This window comes from Eucyclogobius newberryi, unplaced genomic scaffold (genome assembly GCF_026437365.1).
Source record: "Eucyclogobius newberryi isolate DKJ021-1_F unplaced genomic scaffold, fEucNew1.0.hap1 SCAF_8, whole genome shotgun sequence".
NCBI classification, from domain to species: Eukaryota; Metazoa; Chordata; class Actinopteri; order Gobiiformes; family Gobiidae; genus Eucyclogobius; species Eucyclogobius newberryi.
In genome coordinates this window covers 36,699,493-36,714,180 of record NW_027316500.1, presented here as the reverse complement: position 1 = coordinate 36,714,180, position 14,688 = coordinate 36,699,493, and the positions used below count along the sequence as shown (strand labels likewise).

At 49.2% G+C, this 14,688-nt stretch overlaps 1 protein-coding gene across 1 annotated transcript in view; it reads right to left on the bottom strand.

Annotated features, from left to right (window-relative positions):
* The window catches only part of LOC140350835 (cystatin-F-like), a gene marked incomplete at its 3' end in the record, with an annotated part of 240,847 nt that overhangs the window by 11,726 nt on the left and 214,433 nt on the right, over positions 1-14,688 (bottom strand). The gene's annotated exons all lie outside the window — the stretch shown is intronic.

The window sequence follows — 14,688 nt, the reverse complement described above, 5'->3', positions numbered from 1 at the left end:
CAAAGCCATAAATGACATGGCCCCTCCCACCTCAAAGATGCTATAGAACCATCTCATCCAATCAGAGCTCTTCACTCTCAACATGCTGGCCTTCTGGTGGTGCCAAGAGTCTCTAAAAGCACAGTAGGAGGTAGAGCCTTCTGGTGGTGCCAAGAGTCTCTAAAAGCACAGTAGGAGGTAGAGCCTTCTGGTGGTGCCAAGAGTCTCTAAAGCACAGTAGGAGGTAGAGCCTTCTGGTGGTGCCAAGAGTCTCTAAAAGCACAGTAGGAGGTAGAGCCTTCTGGTGGTGCCAAGAGTCTCTAAAGCACAGTAGGAGGTAGAGCCTTCTGGTGGTGCCAAGAGTCTCTAAAAGCACAGTAGGAGGTAGAGCCTTCTGGTGGTGCCAAGAGTCTCTAAAGCACAGTAGGAGGTAGAGCCTTCTGGTGGTGCCAAGAGTCTCTAAAAGCACAGTAGGAGGTAGAGCCTTCTGGTGGTGCCAAGAGTCTCTAAAAGCACAGTAGGAGGTAGAGCCTTCTGGTGGTGCCAAGAGTCTCTAAAAGCAAAGTAGGAGGTAGAGCTCCTGTCCATGTTAAAGAGGCGACACAGTCTCTTCATTTAAGTCCAGGCTTCAAACGTTCCTCTTTGAAATGATTTATGGTCAGACCAGTTATAACAGAAATATAAACCCACAGCTTCAGCTCCGCTGCCCTAGCAGCAACTGTGCGGGGGGAAGTATGACAGCTTGAGCTCTGTCCTCTTCTTCTGACTTATTCTATCAAACAATATTTATTTTTTAATTCCACTTGCAAACTGTTCACCGCCTTCATTGTCTTTGTCTCACTCCTGAGGACCTGTGGACCCAGATGTCCCTCTCCTGGTGAAGTGGTCCCTGCCCCGTGTGAACGGTCCCTCATCTGCCTGAAGTCTCTGTCTCACGTCTGTGAGAGTCAGATCATCTGGAACTAACCCAGGTTTATACTTTTTCCCAAGGAGGTTTTTTGTAGTTTTTCCTGAAGAAGGAGGAGCTAAGGACAGAGGGAGGAGCTAACAGACATTGTTGATTCATTTTTCACTGTCGCCCTTGGAGGAAACGGTTGTTGTGATTTTGGGCTTTACAAAAATAAATTGAATTGAAATTGTGGTCGTCTGGATTCTGGCCTCAGATGTGTCCAAACCTTTCCTTTTTTCATCAAATTCGTAGGAAATCTGTGAAACAACCTTTTCAAGGACTTTGGCCCAAAATGTCAGATTAGAGAAGGGCCGGTAATGACTCAGTACTGCCACTCCCCCTGACCCCTGCTCTTCTTTAGGAGAGGCTTTATGACCGCAGTTTTCAAAGACATTGGGAATGTTCCAGATTGAAGCGACATGTTAACTATGTGAGTGAATGGTGCTAACAAACTGTTCAGCACAGACTTTAGACATTTGGTGGGTAACACATCAAGGCAGCATGTAGATGAACTCAGACTGGTGATGATCTCATGGACAGTTTTGTCAGTTACTGGTGCAAAGTGAGTTAGCTCTAAGTGTCTTGGTGGTTTTAGGGTAATTTTTTGCATTGTGGGATTTATATCATTTTTAATGGCCTGAACTTTGTCATTAAAGAATAATGCAAACTCATTACACTTGGATGTGGAAATGAGTTCTAACGGCAGCTGAGCTGGAGGGTTTGTTAATCTGTTTACTGTGGCAAACAGGACACGCGAGTTGTTACTGCAGCTTCCAATTATTTCAGAAAAATATCTTTCCCTAGTTCTACATAAGATTAGGTTGTACATGTTCAGCTTTTCTTTGTAAATCTCTTTTTGAACCTGGAGCTTTGACTTGCGCCATTTCCGTTCGGCCCTGCGGCACTCCCTTTTCTGTGCCCTGACCCAATCATGTCTCCATGGCAACTTCTGCTTATTTTTAACCATTTTAGCCTTCATAGGGGCGATGGTGTCCAGAACATTCAAAACACTAGATGTAACAGAGTTCAACAAATCATTTACATTAGAACATGAGACATTTTCAAAGTTTATCATTTCCATAAACAGTGCACCTGTGCCATCACTTATGTGTCTCCTCTGAACAACTGCAGGACCAGTCTCTTAACAGCTGCAGGACCAGTCTCTGAACAAGCTGCAGGACCAGCCTCTGAACAACTGCAGGACCAGCCTCTGAACAACTGCAGCACCAGCCTCTGAACAACTGCAGGACCAGCCTCTGAACAACTGCAGGACCAGTCTGAACAGCTGCAGGGCCAGTCTCTGAACAGCTGTAGGACCAGGCTCTGAACAACTGCAGGACCAACCTCTGAACAACTGCAGGACCAGTCTCTGAACAACTGCAGGACCAGTCTCTGAACAGCTGCAGGACTCTCTAGGACTATAAAATAACTCTGTGATGTTTGTGGAGCTCAGAAATAAAGGATTCTGTTGTTTACGTTTACAAAGGGTTAAACGTTTCCTGTAGTTCTTGACCAGGTTTGCACACACTGCAGCAGGGATTTTGGCCACGCCTCCACACAGATCTTCTCTAGATCTTTCAGGTTTCAGGGCTGTTGCTGAGCAACACAGAGTTTTAGCTCCGCTAAAGATTTGGAGACTGGTTCGGCCCCTCCAGAACCTTGGGAGCCACTCTTTGGTTCTCCTGGCTGTAATAGAGTGCTGCAGAAAAGACCCCTCATGCTTCACTGTAGTGATGGGGTTCTCGGGATGGTTCTCATCCTTCTTCTTCCTCCAAACACAGCAAGTGGAGTTTATACCAAGTTCTTTTCCACCGCTGTTAAGGAATTTCTACAAACAATCACCAAGAAAAGATGAAGCAGAACAGAGTTTGTCTTTCTCAAAAGGTGGATCTTTATTCACTCGTGCACAGCAAATAATCACTGTCCCTGACCTCCAGAACAATGACATCACGCATGCTCCTCCAGAACAATGACATCACGCATGCTCCTCCAGAACAATGACATCACACATGCCCCTCCAGAACAATGACATCACACATGCTCCTCCAGAACAATGACATCACACATGCCCCTCTAGAACAATGACATCACACATGCTCCTCCAGAACAATGACATCACACATGCTCCTCCAGAACAATGACATCACACATGCTCCTCCAGAACAATGATATCACACATGCCCCTCCAGAACAATGACATCACACATGCTCCTCCAGAACAATGACATCACACATGCTCCTCCAGAACAATGACATCACACATGCCCCTCTAGAACAATGACATCACACATGCTCCTCCAGAACAATGACATCACACATGCTCCTCCAGAACAATGACATCACACATGCTCCTCCAGAACAATGACATCACACATGCCCCTCTAGAACAATGACATCACACATGCTCCTCCAGAACAATGACATCACACATGCTCCTCCAGAACAATGACATCACACATGCTCCTCCAGAACAATGACATCACACATGCTCCTCCAGAACAATGACATCACACATGCTCCTCCAGAACAATGACATCACACATGCTCCTCCAGAACAATGACATCACACATGCTCCTCCAGAACAATGACATCACACATGCCCCTCTAGAACAATGACGTCACACATGCTCCTCCAGAACAATGACGTCACACATGCTTTTAAAGGCGTGGCATAAACTGACACGTACGACATCATCATCATCAAATCAGCTCAAAAAGAGATAAAAACAACCATCACACACAAGATGATTCAAGCTTCTCATTCAGAGGTCAGAGGTCAGAGGTCAATCAGAGACATGTATCACTCACACATATTCAGAGGGTTATAATGGTAATTTCTTTGTTTAATCTCTAGATTATAATGGCACTGTCCTGCCCCTGTTCTGCCCCTATCCTGTCCTGCCGCTGTCCTGCAGAGGAGCAGAGGAGCAGAGGAGCAGGTCGGTGTCAGTTCAGGGGAGAGAGGAGGAGTTGGAGGAGTTGGAGGAGTTGGAGGAAGTCTTAAGTCTTAAGTCAAACCCATTAGAGTTAACAAGGATCAAGCGTAAGTAGATCAGGAGCTCAGTCTCAGATCTTTTGCAGAACTGGGACTTTCACATTTCGACAGCATCACTCCAACAACAAAGGATCTTTTCTGTTTCTTTGGGCCGATGGCGGAGCTCGGACTGTGATCAGAACCAGACCCGGACTGGGACCAGGATCAGAACCAGACCCGGACTGGGACCAGGATCAGGATCAGAAGGTAGGACGCAGCAGGTTTAGAAGTAAAGACGTTCTTTAGTTGAGCCTCAGAGACAAAACTCACTTTTTTACTCAAGGAACTTTATTTTAAATAGATTTATCATTGAATTATTGAAACAGAAAATTGTTTGATATATTTTGTCTCTGGGCCAAGGATTAATTATTATAACATCTGAGCCCAGGAGTTCTGTAAGTTCTGCCTGGTTTAAAACTCATTTAGCGTTATAATAATAATAATAATAAATACATTAAATACAGCACTTTGATGTGTTGCAATACAAATACAACAGGCTGTGATCATTTTAACTTGTAATATTGTTTATTGAAATTAATTATTTACAAGATAAGATAATCCTTTATTGTCCACACACTAAAGTGTGGACATTTGTGTCCACTCCATGTGATGTGTCCACTCCATGTGTCCACTCCATGTGATGTGTCCACTCCATGTGATGTGTCCACTTCATGTGATGTGTCCACTCCATGTGATGTGTCCACTCCATGTGATGTGTCCACTCCATGTGATGTGTCCACTCCATGTGATGTGTCCGCTCCATGTGTCCACTCCATGTGATGTGTCCACTCCATGTGATGTGTCCACTCCATGTGTCCACTCCATGTGATGTGTCCACTCCATGTGATGTGTCCACTCCATGTGATGTGTCCACTCCATGTGTCCACTCCATGTGATGTGTCCACTTCATGTGATGTGTCCACTCCATGTGTCCACTCCATGTGATGTGTCCACTTCATGTGATGTGTCCACTCCATGTGATGTGTCCACTCCATGTGATGTGTCCGCTCCATGTGTCCACTCCATGTGATGTGTCCACTCCATGTGATGTGTCCACTCCATGTGATGTGTCCACTCCATGTGTCAACTCCATGTGATGTGTCAACTTCATGTGATGTGTCCACTCCATGTGTCCACTCCATGTGATGTGTCCACTTCATGTGATGTGTCCACTCCATGTGGTGTGTCGACTCCATGTGATGTGTCCACTCCATGTGATGTGTCCACTCCATGTGGTGTGTCCACTCCATGTGATGTGTCCACTCCATGTGGTGTGTCCACTCCATGTGGTGTGTCCGCCCCATGTGATGTGTCCGCTTCATGTGATGTGTCCGCTCCATGTGATGTGTCCACTCCATGTGTCCACTCTATGTGTCCACTCCATGTGATGTGTCCACTCCATGTGGTGTGTCCACTCCATGTGGTATGTCCACTCCATGTGATGTGTCCGCTCCATGTGATGTGTCCACTCCATGTGTCTACTCCATGTGATGTGTCCACTCCATGTGTCCACTCCATGTGATGTGTCCACTTCATGTGATGTGTCCACTTCATGTTATGTGTCCACTTCATGTGATGTGTCCACTTCATGTGATGTGTCCACTTCATGTGGTGTGTCCACTCCATGTGATGTGTCCACTCCATGTGATGTGTCCACTTCATGTGATGTGTCCACGCCATGTGTCCACTCCATGTGATGTGTCCACTTCATGTGATGTGTCCGCTTCATGTGATGTGTCCACTCCATGTGTCCGCTCCATGTGATGTGTCCACTCCATGTGATGTGTCCGCTCCATGTGATGTGTCCGCTCCATGTGATGTGTCCACTCCATGTGTCCACTCCATGTGATGTGTCCACTCCATGTGATGTGTCCGCTCCATGTGATGTGTCCACTTCATGTGATGTGTCCACTTCATGTGATGTGTCCACTTCATGTGATGTGTCCGCTCCATGTGATGTGTCCGCTCCATGTGATGTGTCCACTTCATGTGATGTGTCCGCTCCATGTGATGTGTCCGCTCCATGTGATGTGTCCACTCCATGTGTCCACTCCATGTGATGTGTCCGCTCCATGTGATGTGTCCGCTCCATGTGATGTGTCCACTCCATGTGTCCACTCCATGTGTCCACTCCATGTGTCCACTCCATGTGTCCACTCCATGTGATGTGTCCGCTCCATGTGATGTGTCCACTCCATGTGTCCGCTCCATGTGATGTGTCCACTCCATGTGATGTGTCCACTCCATGTGTCCACTCCATGTGTCCACTCTATGTGTCCACTCCATGTGTCCACTCCATGTGATGTGTCCACTCCATGTGATGTGTCCACTCCATGTGATGTGTCCACTCCATGTGGTGTGTCCGCTCCATGTGTCCGCTCCATGTGATGTGTCCACTCCAAGTGATGTGTCCACTCCATGTGATGTGTCCGTTCCATGTGGTGTGTCCACTTCATGTGATGTGTCCACTCCATGTGATGTGTCCACTCCATGTGATGTGTCCACTCCATGTGGTGTGTCCACTCCATGTGATGTGTCCACTTCATGTGATGTGTCTGCTCCATGTGTCCGCTCCATGTGATGTGTCCACTCCATGTGATGTGTCCACTCCATGTGTCCGCTCCATGTGATGTGTCCACTCCATGTGATGTGTCCACTTCATGTGATGTGTCCACTCCATGTGTCCACTCCATGTGATGAGTCCACTCCATGTGATGAGTCCACTCCATGTGATGCGTCCACTCCATGTGATGCGTCCACTCCATGTGATGTGTCGACTCCATGTGATGTGTCCGCTCCATGTGATGTGTCCACTCCATGTGGCGTGTCCACTCCATGTGATGTGTCCACTCCATGTGATGTGTCTGCTCCATGTGTCCGCTCCATGTGATGTGTCCACTCCATGTAATGTGTCCGCTCCATGTGATGTGTCCACTCCATATGTCCACTCCATGTGTCCACTCCATGTGTCCACTCCATGTGATGTGTCCGCTCCATGTGATGTGTCCACTCCATGTGTCCGCTCCATGTGATGTGTCCACTCCATGTGATGTCTCCACTCCATGTGATGTCTCCACTCCATGTGATGTGTCCACTCCATATGTCCACTTCATGTGTCCACTCTATGTGTCCACTCCATGTGTCCACTCCATGTGATGTGTCCACTCCATGTGATGTGTCCACTCCATGTGGTGTGTCCACTTCATGTGATGTGTCCGCTCCATGTGTCCACTCCAAGTGATGTGTCCACTCCATGTGATGTGTCCACTCCATGTGATGTGTCCGTTCCATGTGGTGTGTCCACTTCATGTGATGTGTCCACTCCATGTGATGTGTCCACTCCATGTGATGTGTCCACTCCATGTGGTGTGTCCACTCCATGTGATGTGTCCACTTCATGTGATGTGTCTGCTCCATGTGTCCGCTCCATGTGATGTGTCCACTCCATGTGATGTGTCCACTCCATGTGTCCGCTCCATGTGATGTGTCCACTCCATGTGATGTGTCCACTTCATGTGATGTGTCCACTCCATGTGTCCACTCCATGTGATGAGTCCACTCCATGTGATGCGTCCACTCCATGTGATGCGTCCACTCCATGTGATGCGTCCACTCCATGTGATGTGTCCACTCCATGTGTCCACTCCATGTGATGTGTCCACTTCATGTGATGTGTCCACTTCATGTGATGTGTCCACTTCATGTGATGTGTCCACGCCATGTGTCCACTCCATGTGATGTGTCCACTTCATGTGATGTGTCCGCTTCATGTGATGTGTCCACTCCATGTGTCCGCTCCATGTGATGTGTCCACTTCATGTGATGTGTCCGCTTCATGTGATGTGTCCACTCCATGTGTCCGCTCCATGTGATGTGTCCACTCCATGTGATGTGTCCACTCCATGTGATGTGTCCACTCCATGTGATGTGTCCGCTCCATGTGATGTGTCCACTCCATGTGTCCACTCCATGTGATGTGTCCACTCCATGTGATGTGTCCGCTCCATGTGATGTGTCCACTTCATGTGATGTGTCCACTTCATGTGATGTGTCCACTCCATGTGATGTGTCCGCTCCATGTGATGTGTCCACTTCATGTGATGTGTCCGCTCCATGTGATGTGTCCGCTCCATGTGATGTGTCCGCTCCATGTGATGTGTCCACTCCATGTGTCCACTCCATGTGTCCACTCCATGTGATGTGTCCGCTCCATGTGATGTGTCCGCTCCATGTGATGTGTCCACTCCATGTGTCCACTCCATGTGTCCACTCCATGTGTCCACTCCATGTGTCCACTCCATGTGATGTGTCCACTCCATGTGTCCGCTCCATGTGATGTGTCCACTCCATGTGATGTCTCCACTCCATGTGATGTGTCCACTCCATGTGTCCACTCCATGTGTCCACTCTATGTGTCCACTCCATGTGTCCACTCCATGTGATGTGTCCACTCCATGTGATGTGTCCACTCCATGTGGTGTGTCCACTTCATGTGATGTGTCCGCTCCATGTGTCCACTCCAAGTGATGTGTCCACTCCATGTGATGTGTCCACTCCATGTGATGTGTCCGTTCCATGTGGTGTGTCCACTTCATGTGATGTGTCCACTCCATGTGATGTGTCCACTCCATGTGGTGTGTCCACTCCATGTGGTGTGTCCACTCCATGTGATGTGTCCACTTCATGTGATGTGTCCACTCCATGTGTCCACTCCATGTGATGTGTCCACTCCATGTGGTGTGTCCACTCCAAGTGATGTGTCCACTCCATGTGATGTGTCCACTCCATGTGTCCGCTCCATGTGATGTGTCCACTTTATGTGATGTGTCCACTTCATGTGATGTGTCCACTCCATGTGATGTGTCCACTCCATGTGATGTGTCCACTCCATGTGATGTGTCCACTCCATGTGTCCACTCCATGTGATGAGTCCACTCCATGTGATGAGTCCACTCCATGTGATGCGTCCACTCCATGTGATGCGTCCACTCCATGTGATGTGTCCACTTCATGTGATGTGTCCACTCCATGTGTCCACTCCATGTGATGTGTCCACTTCATGTGATGTGTCCACTCTATGTGATGTGTCCACTCCATGTGATGTGTCCGCTCCATGTGATGTGTCCGCTCCATGTGGGGTGTCCACTCCATGTGATGTGTCCACTCCATGTGATGTGTCCACTCCATGTGATGTGTCCACTCCATGTGATGTGTCTGCTCCATGTGTCCGCTCCATGTGATGTGTCCACTCCATGTGATGTGTCCGCTCCATGTGATGTGTCCACTCCATGTGTCCACTCCATGTGATGTGTCCGCTCCATGTGATGTGTCCACTCCATGTGTCCGCTCCATGTGATGTGTCCACTCCATGTGATGTCTCCACTTCATGTGATGTGTCCACTCCATGTGTCCACTCTATGTGTCCACTCTATGTGTCCACTCCATGTGTCCACTCCATGTGATGTGTCCACTCCATGTGATGTGTCCACTCCATGTGGTGTGTCCACTTCATGTGATGTGTCCGCTCCATGTGTCCACTCCAAGTGATGTGTCCACTCCATGTGATGTGTCCACTCCATGTGATGTGTCCGTTCCATGTGGTGTGTCCACTTCATGTGATGTGTCCACTCCATGTGATGTGTCCACTCCATGTGATGTGTCCACTCCATGTGGTGTGTCCACTCCATGTGATGTGTCCACTTCATGTGATGTGTCTGCTCCATGTGTCCGCTCCATGTGATGTGTCCACTCCATGTGATGTGTCCACTCCATGTGTCCGCTCCATGTGATGTGTCCACTCCATGTGATGTGTCCACTTCATGTGATGTGTCCACTCCATGTGTCCACTCCATGTGATGAGTCCACTCCATGTGATGCGTCCACTCCATGTGATGCGTCCACTCCATGTGATGTGTCCACTCCATGTGATGTGTCCACTTCATGTGATGTGTCCACTCCATGTGTCCACTCCATGTGATGTGTCCGCTCCATGTGATGTGTCCACTTCATGTGATGTGTCCACTTCATGTGATGTGTCCACTCCATGTGATGTGTCCGCTCCATGTGATGTGTCCACTCCATGTGGTGTGTCCACTCCATGTGATGTGTCCACTTCATGTGATGTGTCCACTTCATGTGATGTGTCCACTCCATGTGTCCACTCCATGTGATGAGTCCACTCCATGTGATCAGTCCACTCCATGTGATGCGTCCACTCCATGTGATGCGTCCGCTCCATGTGATGTGTCCACTCTATGTGATGTGTCCACTCCATGTGATGTGTCCACTCCATGTGATGTGTCCACTCCATGTGTCCGCTCCATGTGATAAGTCCGCTCCATGTGATGTGTCCACTCCATGTGATGTGTCCACTCCATGTGTCCACTCCATGTGATGTGTCCGCTCCATGTGATGTATCCACTCCATGTGATGTGTCCACTCCATGTGTCCACTCCATGTGTCCACTCCATGTGTCCACTCCATGTGATGTGTCCGCTCCATGTGATGTGTCCGCTCCATGTGATGTGTCCACTCCATGTGTCCACTCCATGTGTCCACTCCATGTGTCCACTCCATGTGCCCACTCCATGTGATGTGTCCGCTCCATGTGATGTGTCCACTCCATGTGTCCGCTCCATGTGATGTGTCCACTCCATGTGATGTCTCCACTCCATGTGATGTCTCCACTCCATGTGATGTGTCCACTCCATGTGTCCACTCCATGTGTCCACTCTATGTGTCCACTCCATGTGTCCACTCCATGTGATGTGTCCACTCCATGTGATGTGTCCACTCCATGTGGTGTGTCCACTTCATGTGATGTGTCCGCTCCATGTGTCCACTCCAAGTGATGTGTCCACTCCATGTGGTGTGTCCACTTCATGTGATGTGTCCACTCCATGTGATGTGTCCACTCCATGTGATGTGTCCACTCCATGTGGTGTGTCCACTCCATGTGATGTGTCCACTTCATGTGATGTGTCTGCTCCATGTGTCCGCTCCATGTGATGTGTCCACTCCATGTGATGTGTCCACTCCATGTGTCCGCTCCATGTGATGTGTCCGCTCCATGTGATGTGTCCACTCCATGTGATGAGTCCACTCCATGTGATGAGTCCACTCCATGTGATGCGTCCACTCCATGTGATGCGTCCACTCCATGTGATATGTCCACTCCATGTGATGTGTCCACTTCATGTGATGTGTCCACTCCATGTGTCCACTCCATGTGATGTGTCCGTTCCATGTGATGTGTCCACTTCATGTGATGTGTCCACTCCATGTGATGTGTCCGCTCCATGTGATGTGTCCGCTCCATGTGATGTGTCCACTCCATGTGGTGTGTCCACTCCATGTGATGTGTCCACTCCATGTGATGTGTCCACTCCATGTGATGTGTCCACTTCATGTGATGTGTCTGCTCCATGTGTCCGCTCCATGTGATGTGTCCGCTCCATGTGATGTGTCCACTCCATGTGTCCACTCCATGTGTCCACTCCATGTGATGTGTCCGCTCCATGTTATGTGTCCACTCCATGTGATGTGTCCACTCCATGTGATGTGTCCATTTCATGTGATGTGTCCACTCCATGTGATGTGTCCGCTCCATGTGATGTGTCCACTTCATGTGATGTGTCCGCTCCATGTGATGTGTCCGCTCCATGTGATGTGTCCACTCCATGTGTCCACTCCATGTGTCCGCTCCATGTGATGTGTCCGCTCCATGTGATGTGTCCACTCCATGTGTCCACTCCATGTGTCCACTCCATGTGTCCACTCCATGTGATGTGTCCACTCCATGTGTCCGCTCCATGTGATGTGTCCACTCCATGTGATGTGTCCACTCCATGTGATGTGTCCACTCCATGTGTCCACTCCATGTGTCCACTCTATGTGTCCACTCCATGTGATGTGTCCATCCATGTGATGTGTCCACTTCATGTGTCCGCTCCATGTGTCCACTCCATGTGATGTGTCCACTCCATGTGGTGTGTCCACTTCATGTGATGTGTCCACTCCATGTGATGTGTCCACTCCATGTGATGTGTCCACTCCATGTGGTGTGTCCACTCCATGTGATGTGTCCACTTCATGTGATGTGTCTGCTCCATGTGTCCGCTCCATGTGATGTGTCCACTCCATGTGATGTGTCCACTCCATGTGTCCGCTCCATGTGATGTGTCCGCTCCATGTGATGTGTCCACTCCATGTGATGTGTCCACTCCATGTGATGAGTCCACTCCATGTGATGCGTCCACTCCATGTGATGCGTCCACTCCATGTGATGTGTCCACTCCATGTGATGAGTCCACTCCATGTGATGTGTCCACTCCATGTGTCCACTCCATGTGATGTGTCCGTTCCATGTGATGTGTCCACTTCATGTGATGTGTCCACTCTATGTGATGTGTCCGCTCCATGTGATGTGTCCGCTCCATGTGATGTGTCCACTCCATGTGGTGTGTCCACTCCATGTGATGTGTCCACTCCATGTGATGTGTCCACTCCATGTGATGTGTCCACTTCATGTGATGTGTCCACTTCATGTGATGTGTCTGCTCCATGTGTCCGCTCCATGTGATGTGTCCGCTCCATGTGATGTGTCCACTCCATGTGTCCACTCCATGTGTCCACTCCATGTGATGTGTCCGCTCCATGTTATGTGTCCACTCCATGTGATGTGTCCACTCCATGTGATGTGTCCATTTCATGTGATGTGTCCACTCCATGTGATGTGTCCGCTCCATGTGATGTGTCCACTTCATGTGATGTGTCCGCTCCATGTGATGTGTCCGCTCCATGTGATGTGTCCACTCCATGTGTCCACTCCATGTGTCCGCTCCATGTGATGTGTCCGCTCCATGTGATGTGTCCACTCCATGTGTCCACTCCATGTGTCCACTCCATGTGATGTGTCCACTCCATGTGTCCGCTCCATGTGATGTGTCCACTCCATGTGATGTGTCCACTCCATGTGATGTGTCCACTCCATGTGTCCACTCCATGTGTCCACTCTATGTGTCCACTCCATGTGATGTGTCCATCCATGTGATGTGTCCACTCCATGTGGTGTGTCCACTTCATGTGATGTGTCCGCTCCATGTGTCCACTCCATGTGATGTGTCCACTCCATGTGATGTGTCCATCCATGTGATGTGTCCACTCCATGTGGTGTGTCCACTTCATGTGATGTGTCTGCTCCATGTGTCCGCTCCATGTGATGTGTCCACTCCATGTGATGTGTCCACTCCATGTGATGTGTCCACTTCATGTGATGTGTCCACTTCATGTGATGTGTCCACTCCATGTGATGTGTCCACTTCATGTGATGTGTCCACTTCATGTGATGTGTCTGCTCCATGTGTCCGCTCCATGTGATGTGTCCACTCCATGTGATGAGTCCACTCCATGTGATGAGTCCACTCCATGTGATGCGTCCACTCCATGTGATGTGTCCACTTCATGTGATGTGTCCACTCCATGTGTCCACTCCATGTGATGTGTCCGTTCCATGTGATGTGTCCACTTCATGTGATGTGTCCACTCTATGTGATGTGTCCGCTCCATGTGATGTGTCCGCTCCATGTGATGTGTCCACTCCATGTGGTGTGTCCACTCCATGTGATGTGTCCACTCCATGTGATGTGTCCACTCCATGTGATGTGTCCACTTCATGTGATGTGTCCACTTCATGTGATGTGTCTGCTCCATGAGTCCGCTCCATGTGATGTGTCCGCTCCATGTGATGTGTCCACTCCATGTGTCCACTCCATGTGTCCACTCCATGTGATGTGTCCGCTCCATGTTATGTGTCCACTCCATGTGATGTGTCCACTCCATGTGATGTGTCCATTTCATGTGATGTGTCCACTCCATGTGATGTGTCCGCTCCATGTGATGTGTCCACTTCATGTGATGTGTCCGCTCCATGTGATGTGTCCGCTCCATGTGATGTGTCCACTCCATGTGTCCACTCCATTTGTCCACTCTATGTGTCCACTCCATGTGATGTGTCCATCCATGTGATGTGTCCACTCCATGTGGTGTGTCCACTTCATGTGATGTGTCCGCTCCATGTGTCCACTCCATGTGATGTGTCCACTCCATGTGATGTGTCCATCCATGTGATGTGTCCACTCCATGTGGTGTGTCCACTCCATGTGATGTGTCTGCTCCATGTGTCCGCTCCATGTGATGTGTCCACTCCATGTGATGTGTCCACTCCATGTGATGTGTCCACTTCATGTGATGTGTCCACTCCATGTGATGTGTCCACTTCATGTGATGTGTCCACTTCATGTGATGTGTCTGCTCCATGTGTCCGCTCCATGTGATGTGTCCACTCCATGTGATGTGTCCACTCCATGTGATGTGTCCACTCCATGTGATGTGTCCGCTCCATGTGATGTGTCAACTCCATGTGTCCATTCCATGTGATGTGTCCGCTCCATGTGATGTGTCCACTCCATGTGATGTGTCCACTCCATGTGTCCACTCCATGTGTCCACTCCATGTGTCCACTCCATGTGTCCACTCCATGTGATGTGTCTGCTCCATGTGTCCACTCCATGTGATGTGTCCACTCCATGTGTCCACTCCATGTGATGTGTCCGCTCCATGTGATGTGTCCACTCCATGTGTCCACTCCATGTGTCCACTCCATGTGATGTGTCCGCTCCATGTGATGTGTCCGCTCCATGTGATGTGTCCACTCCATGTGATGTG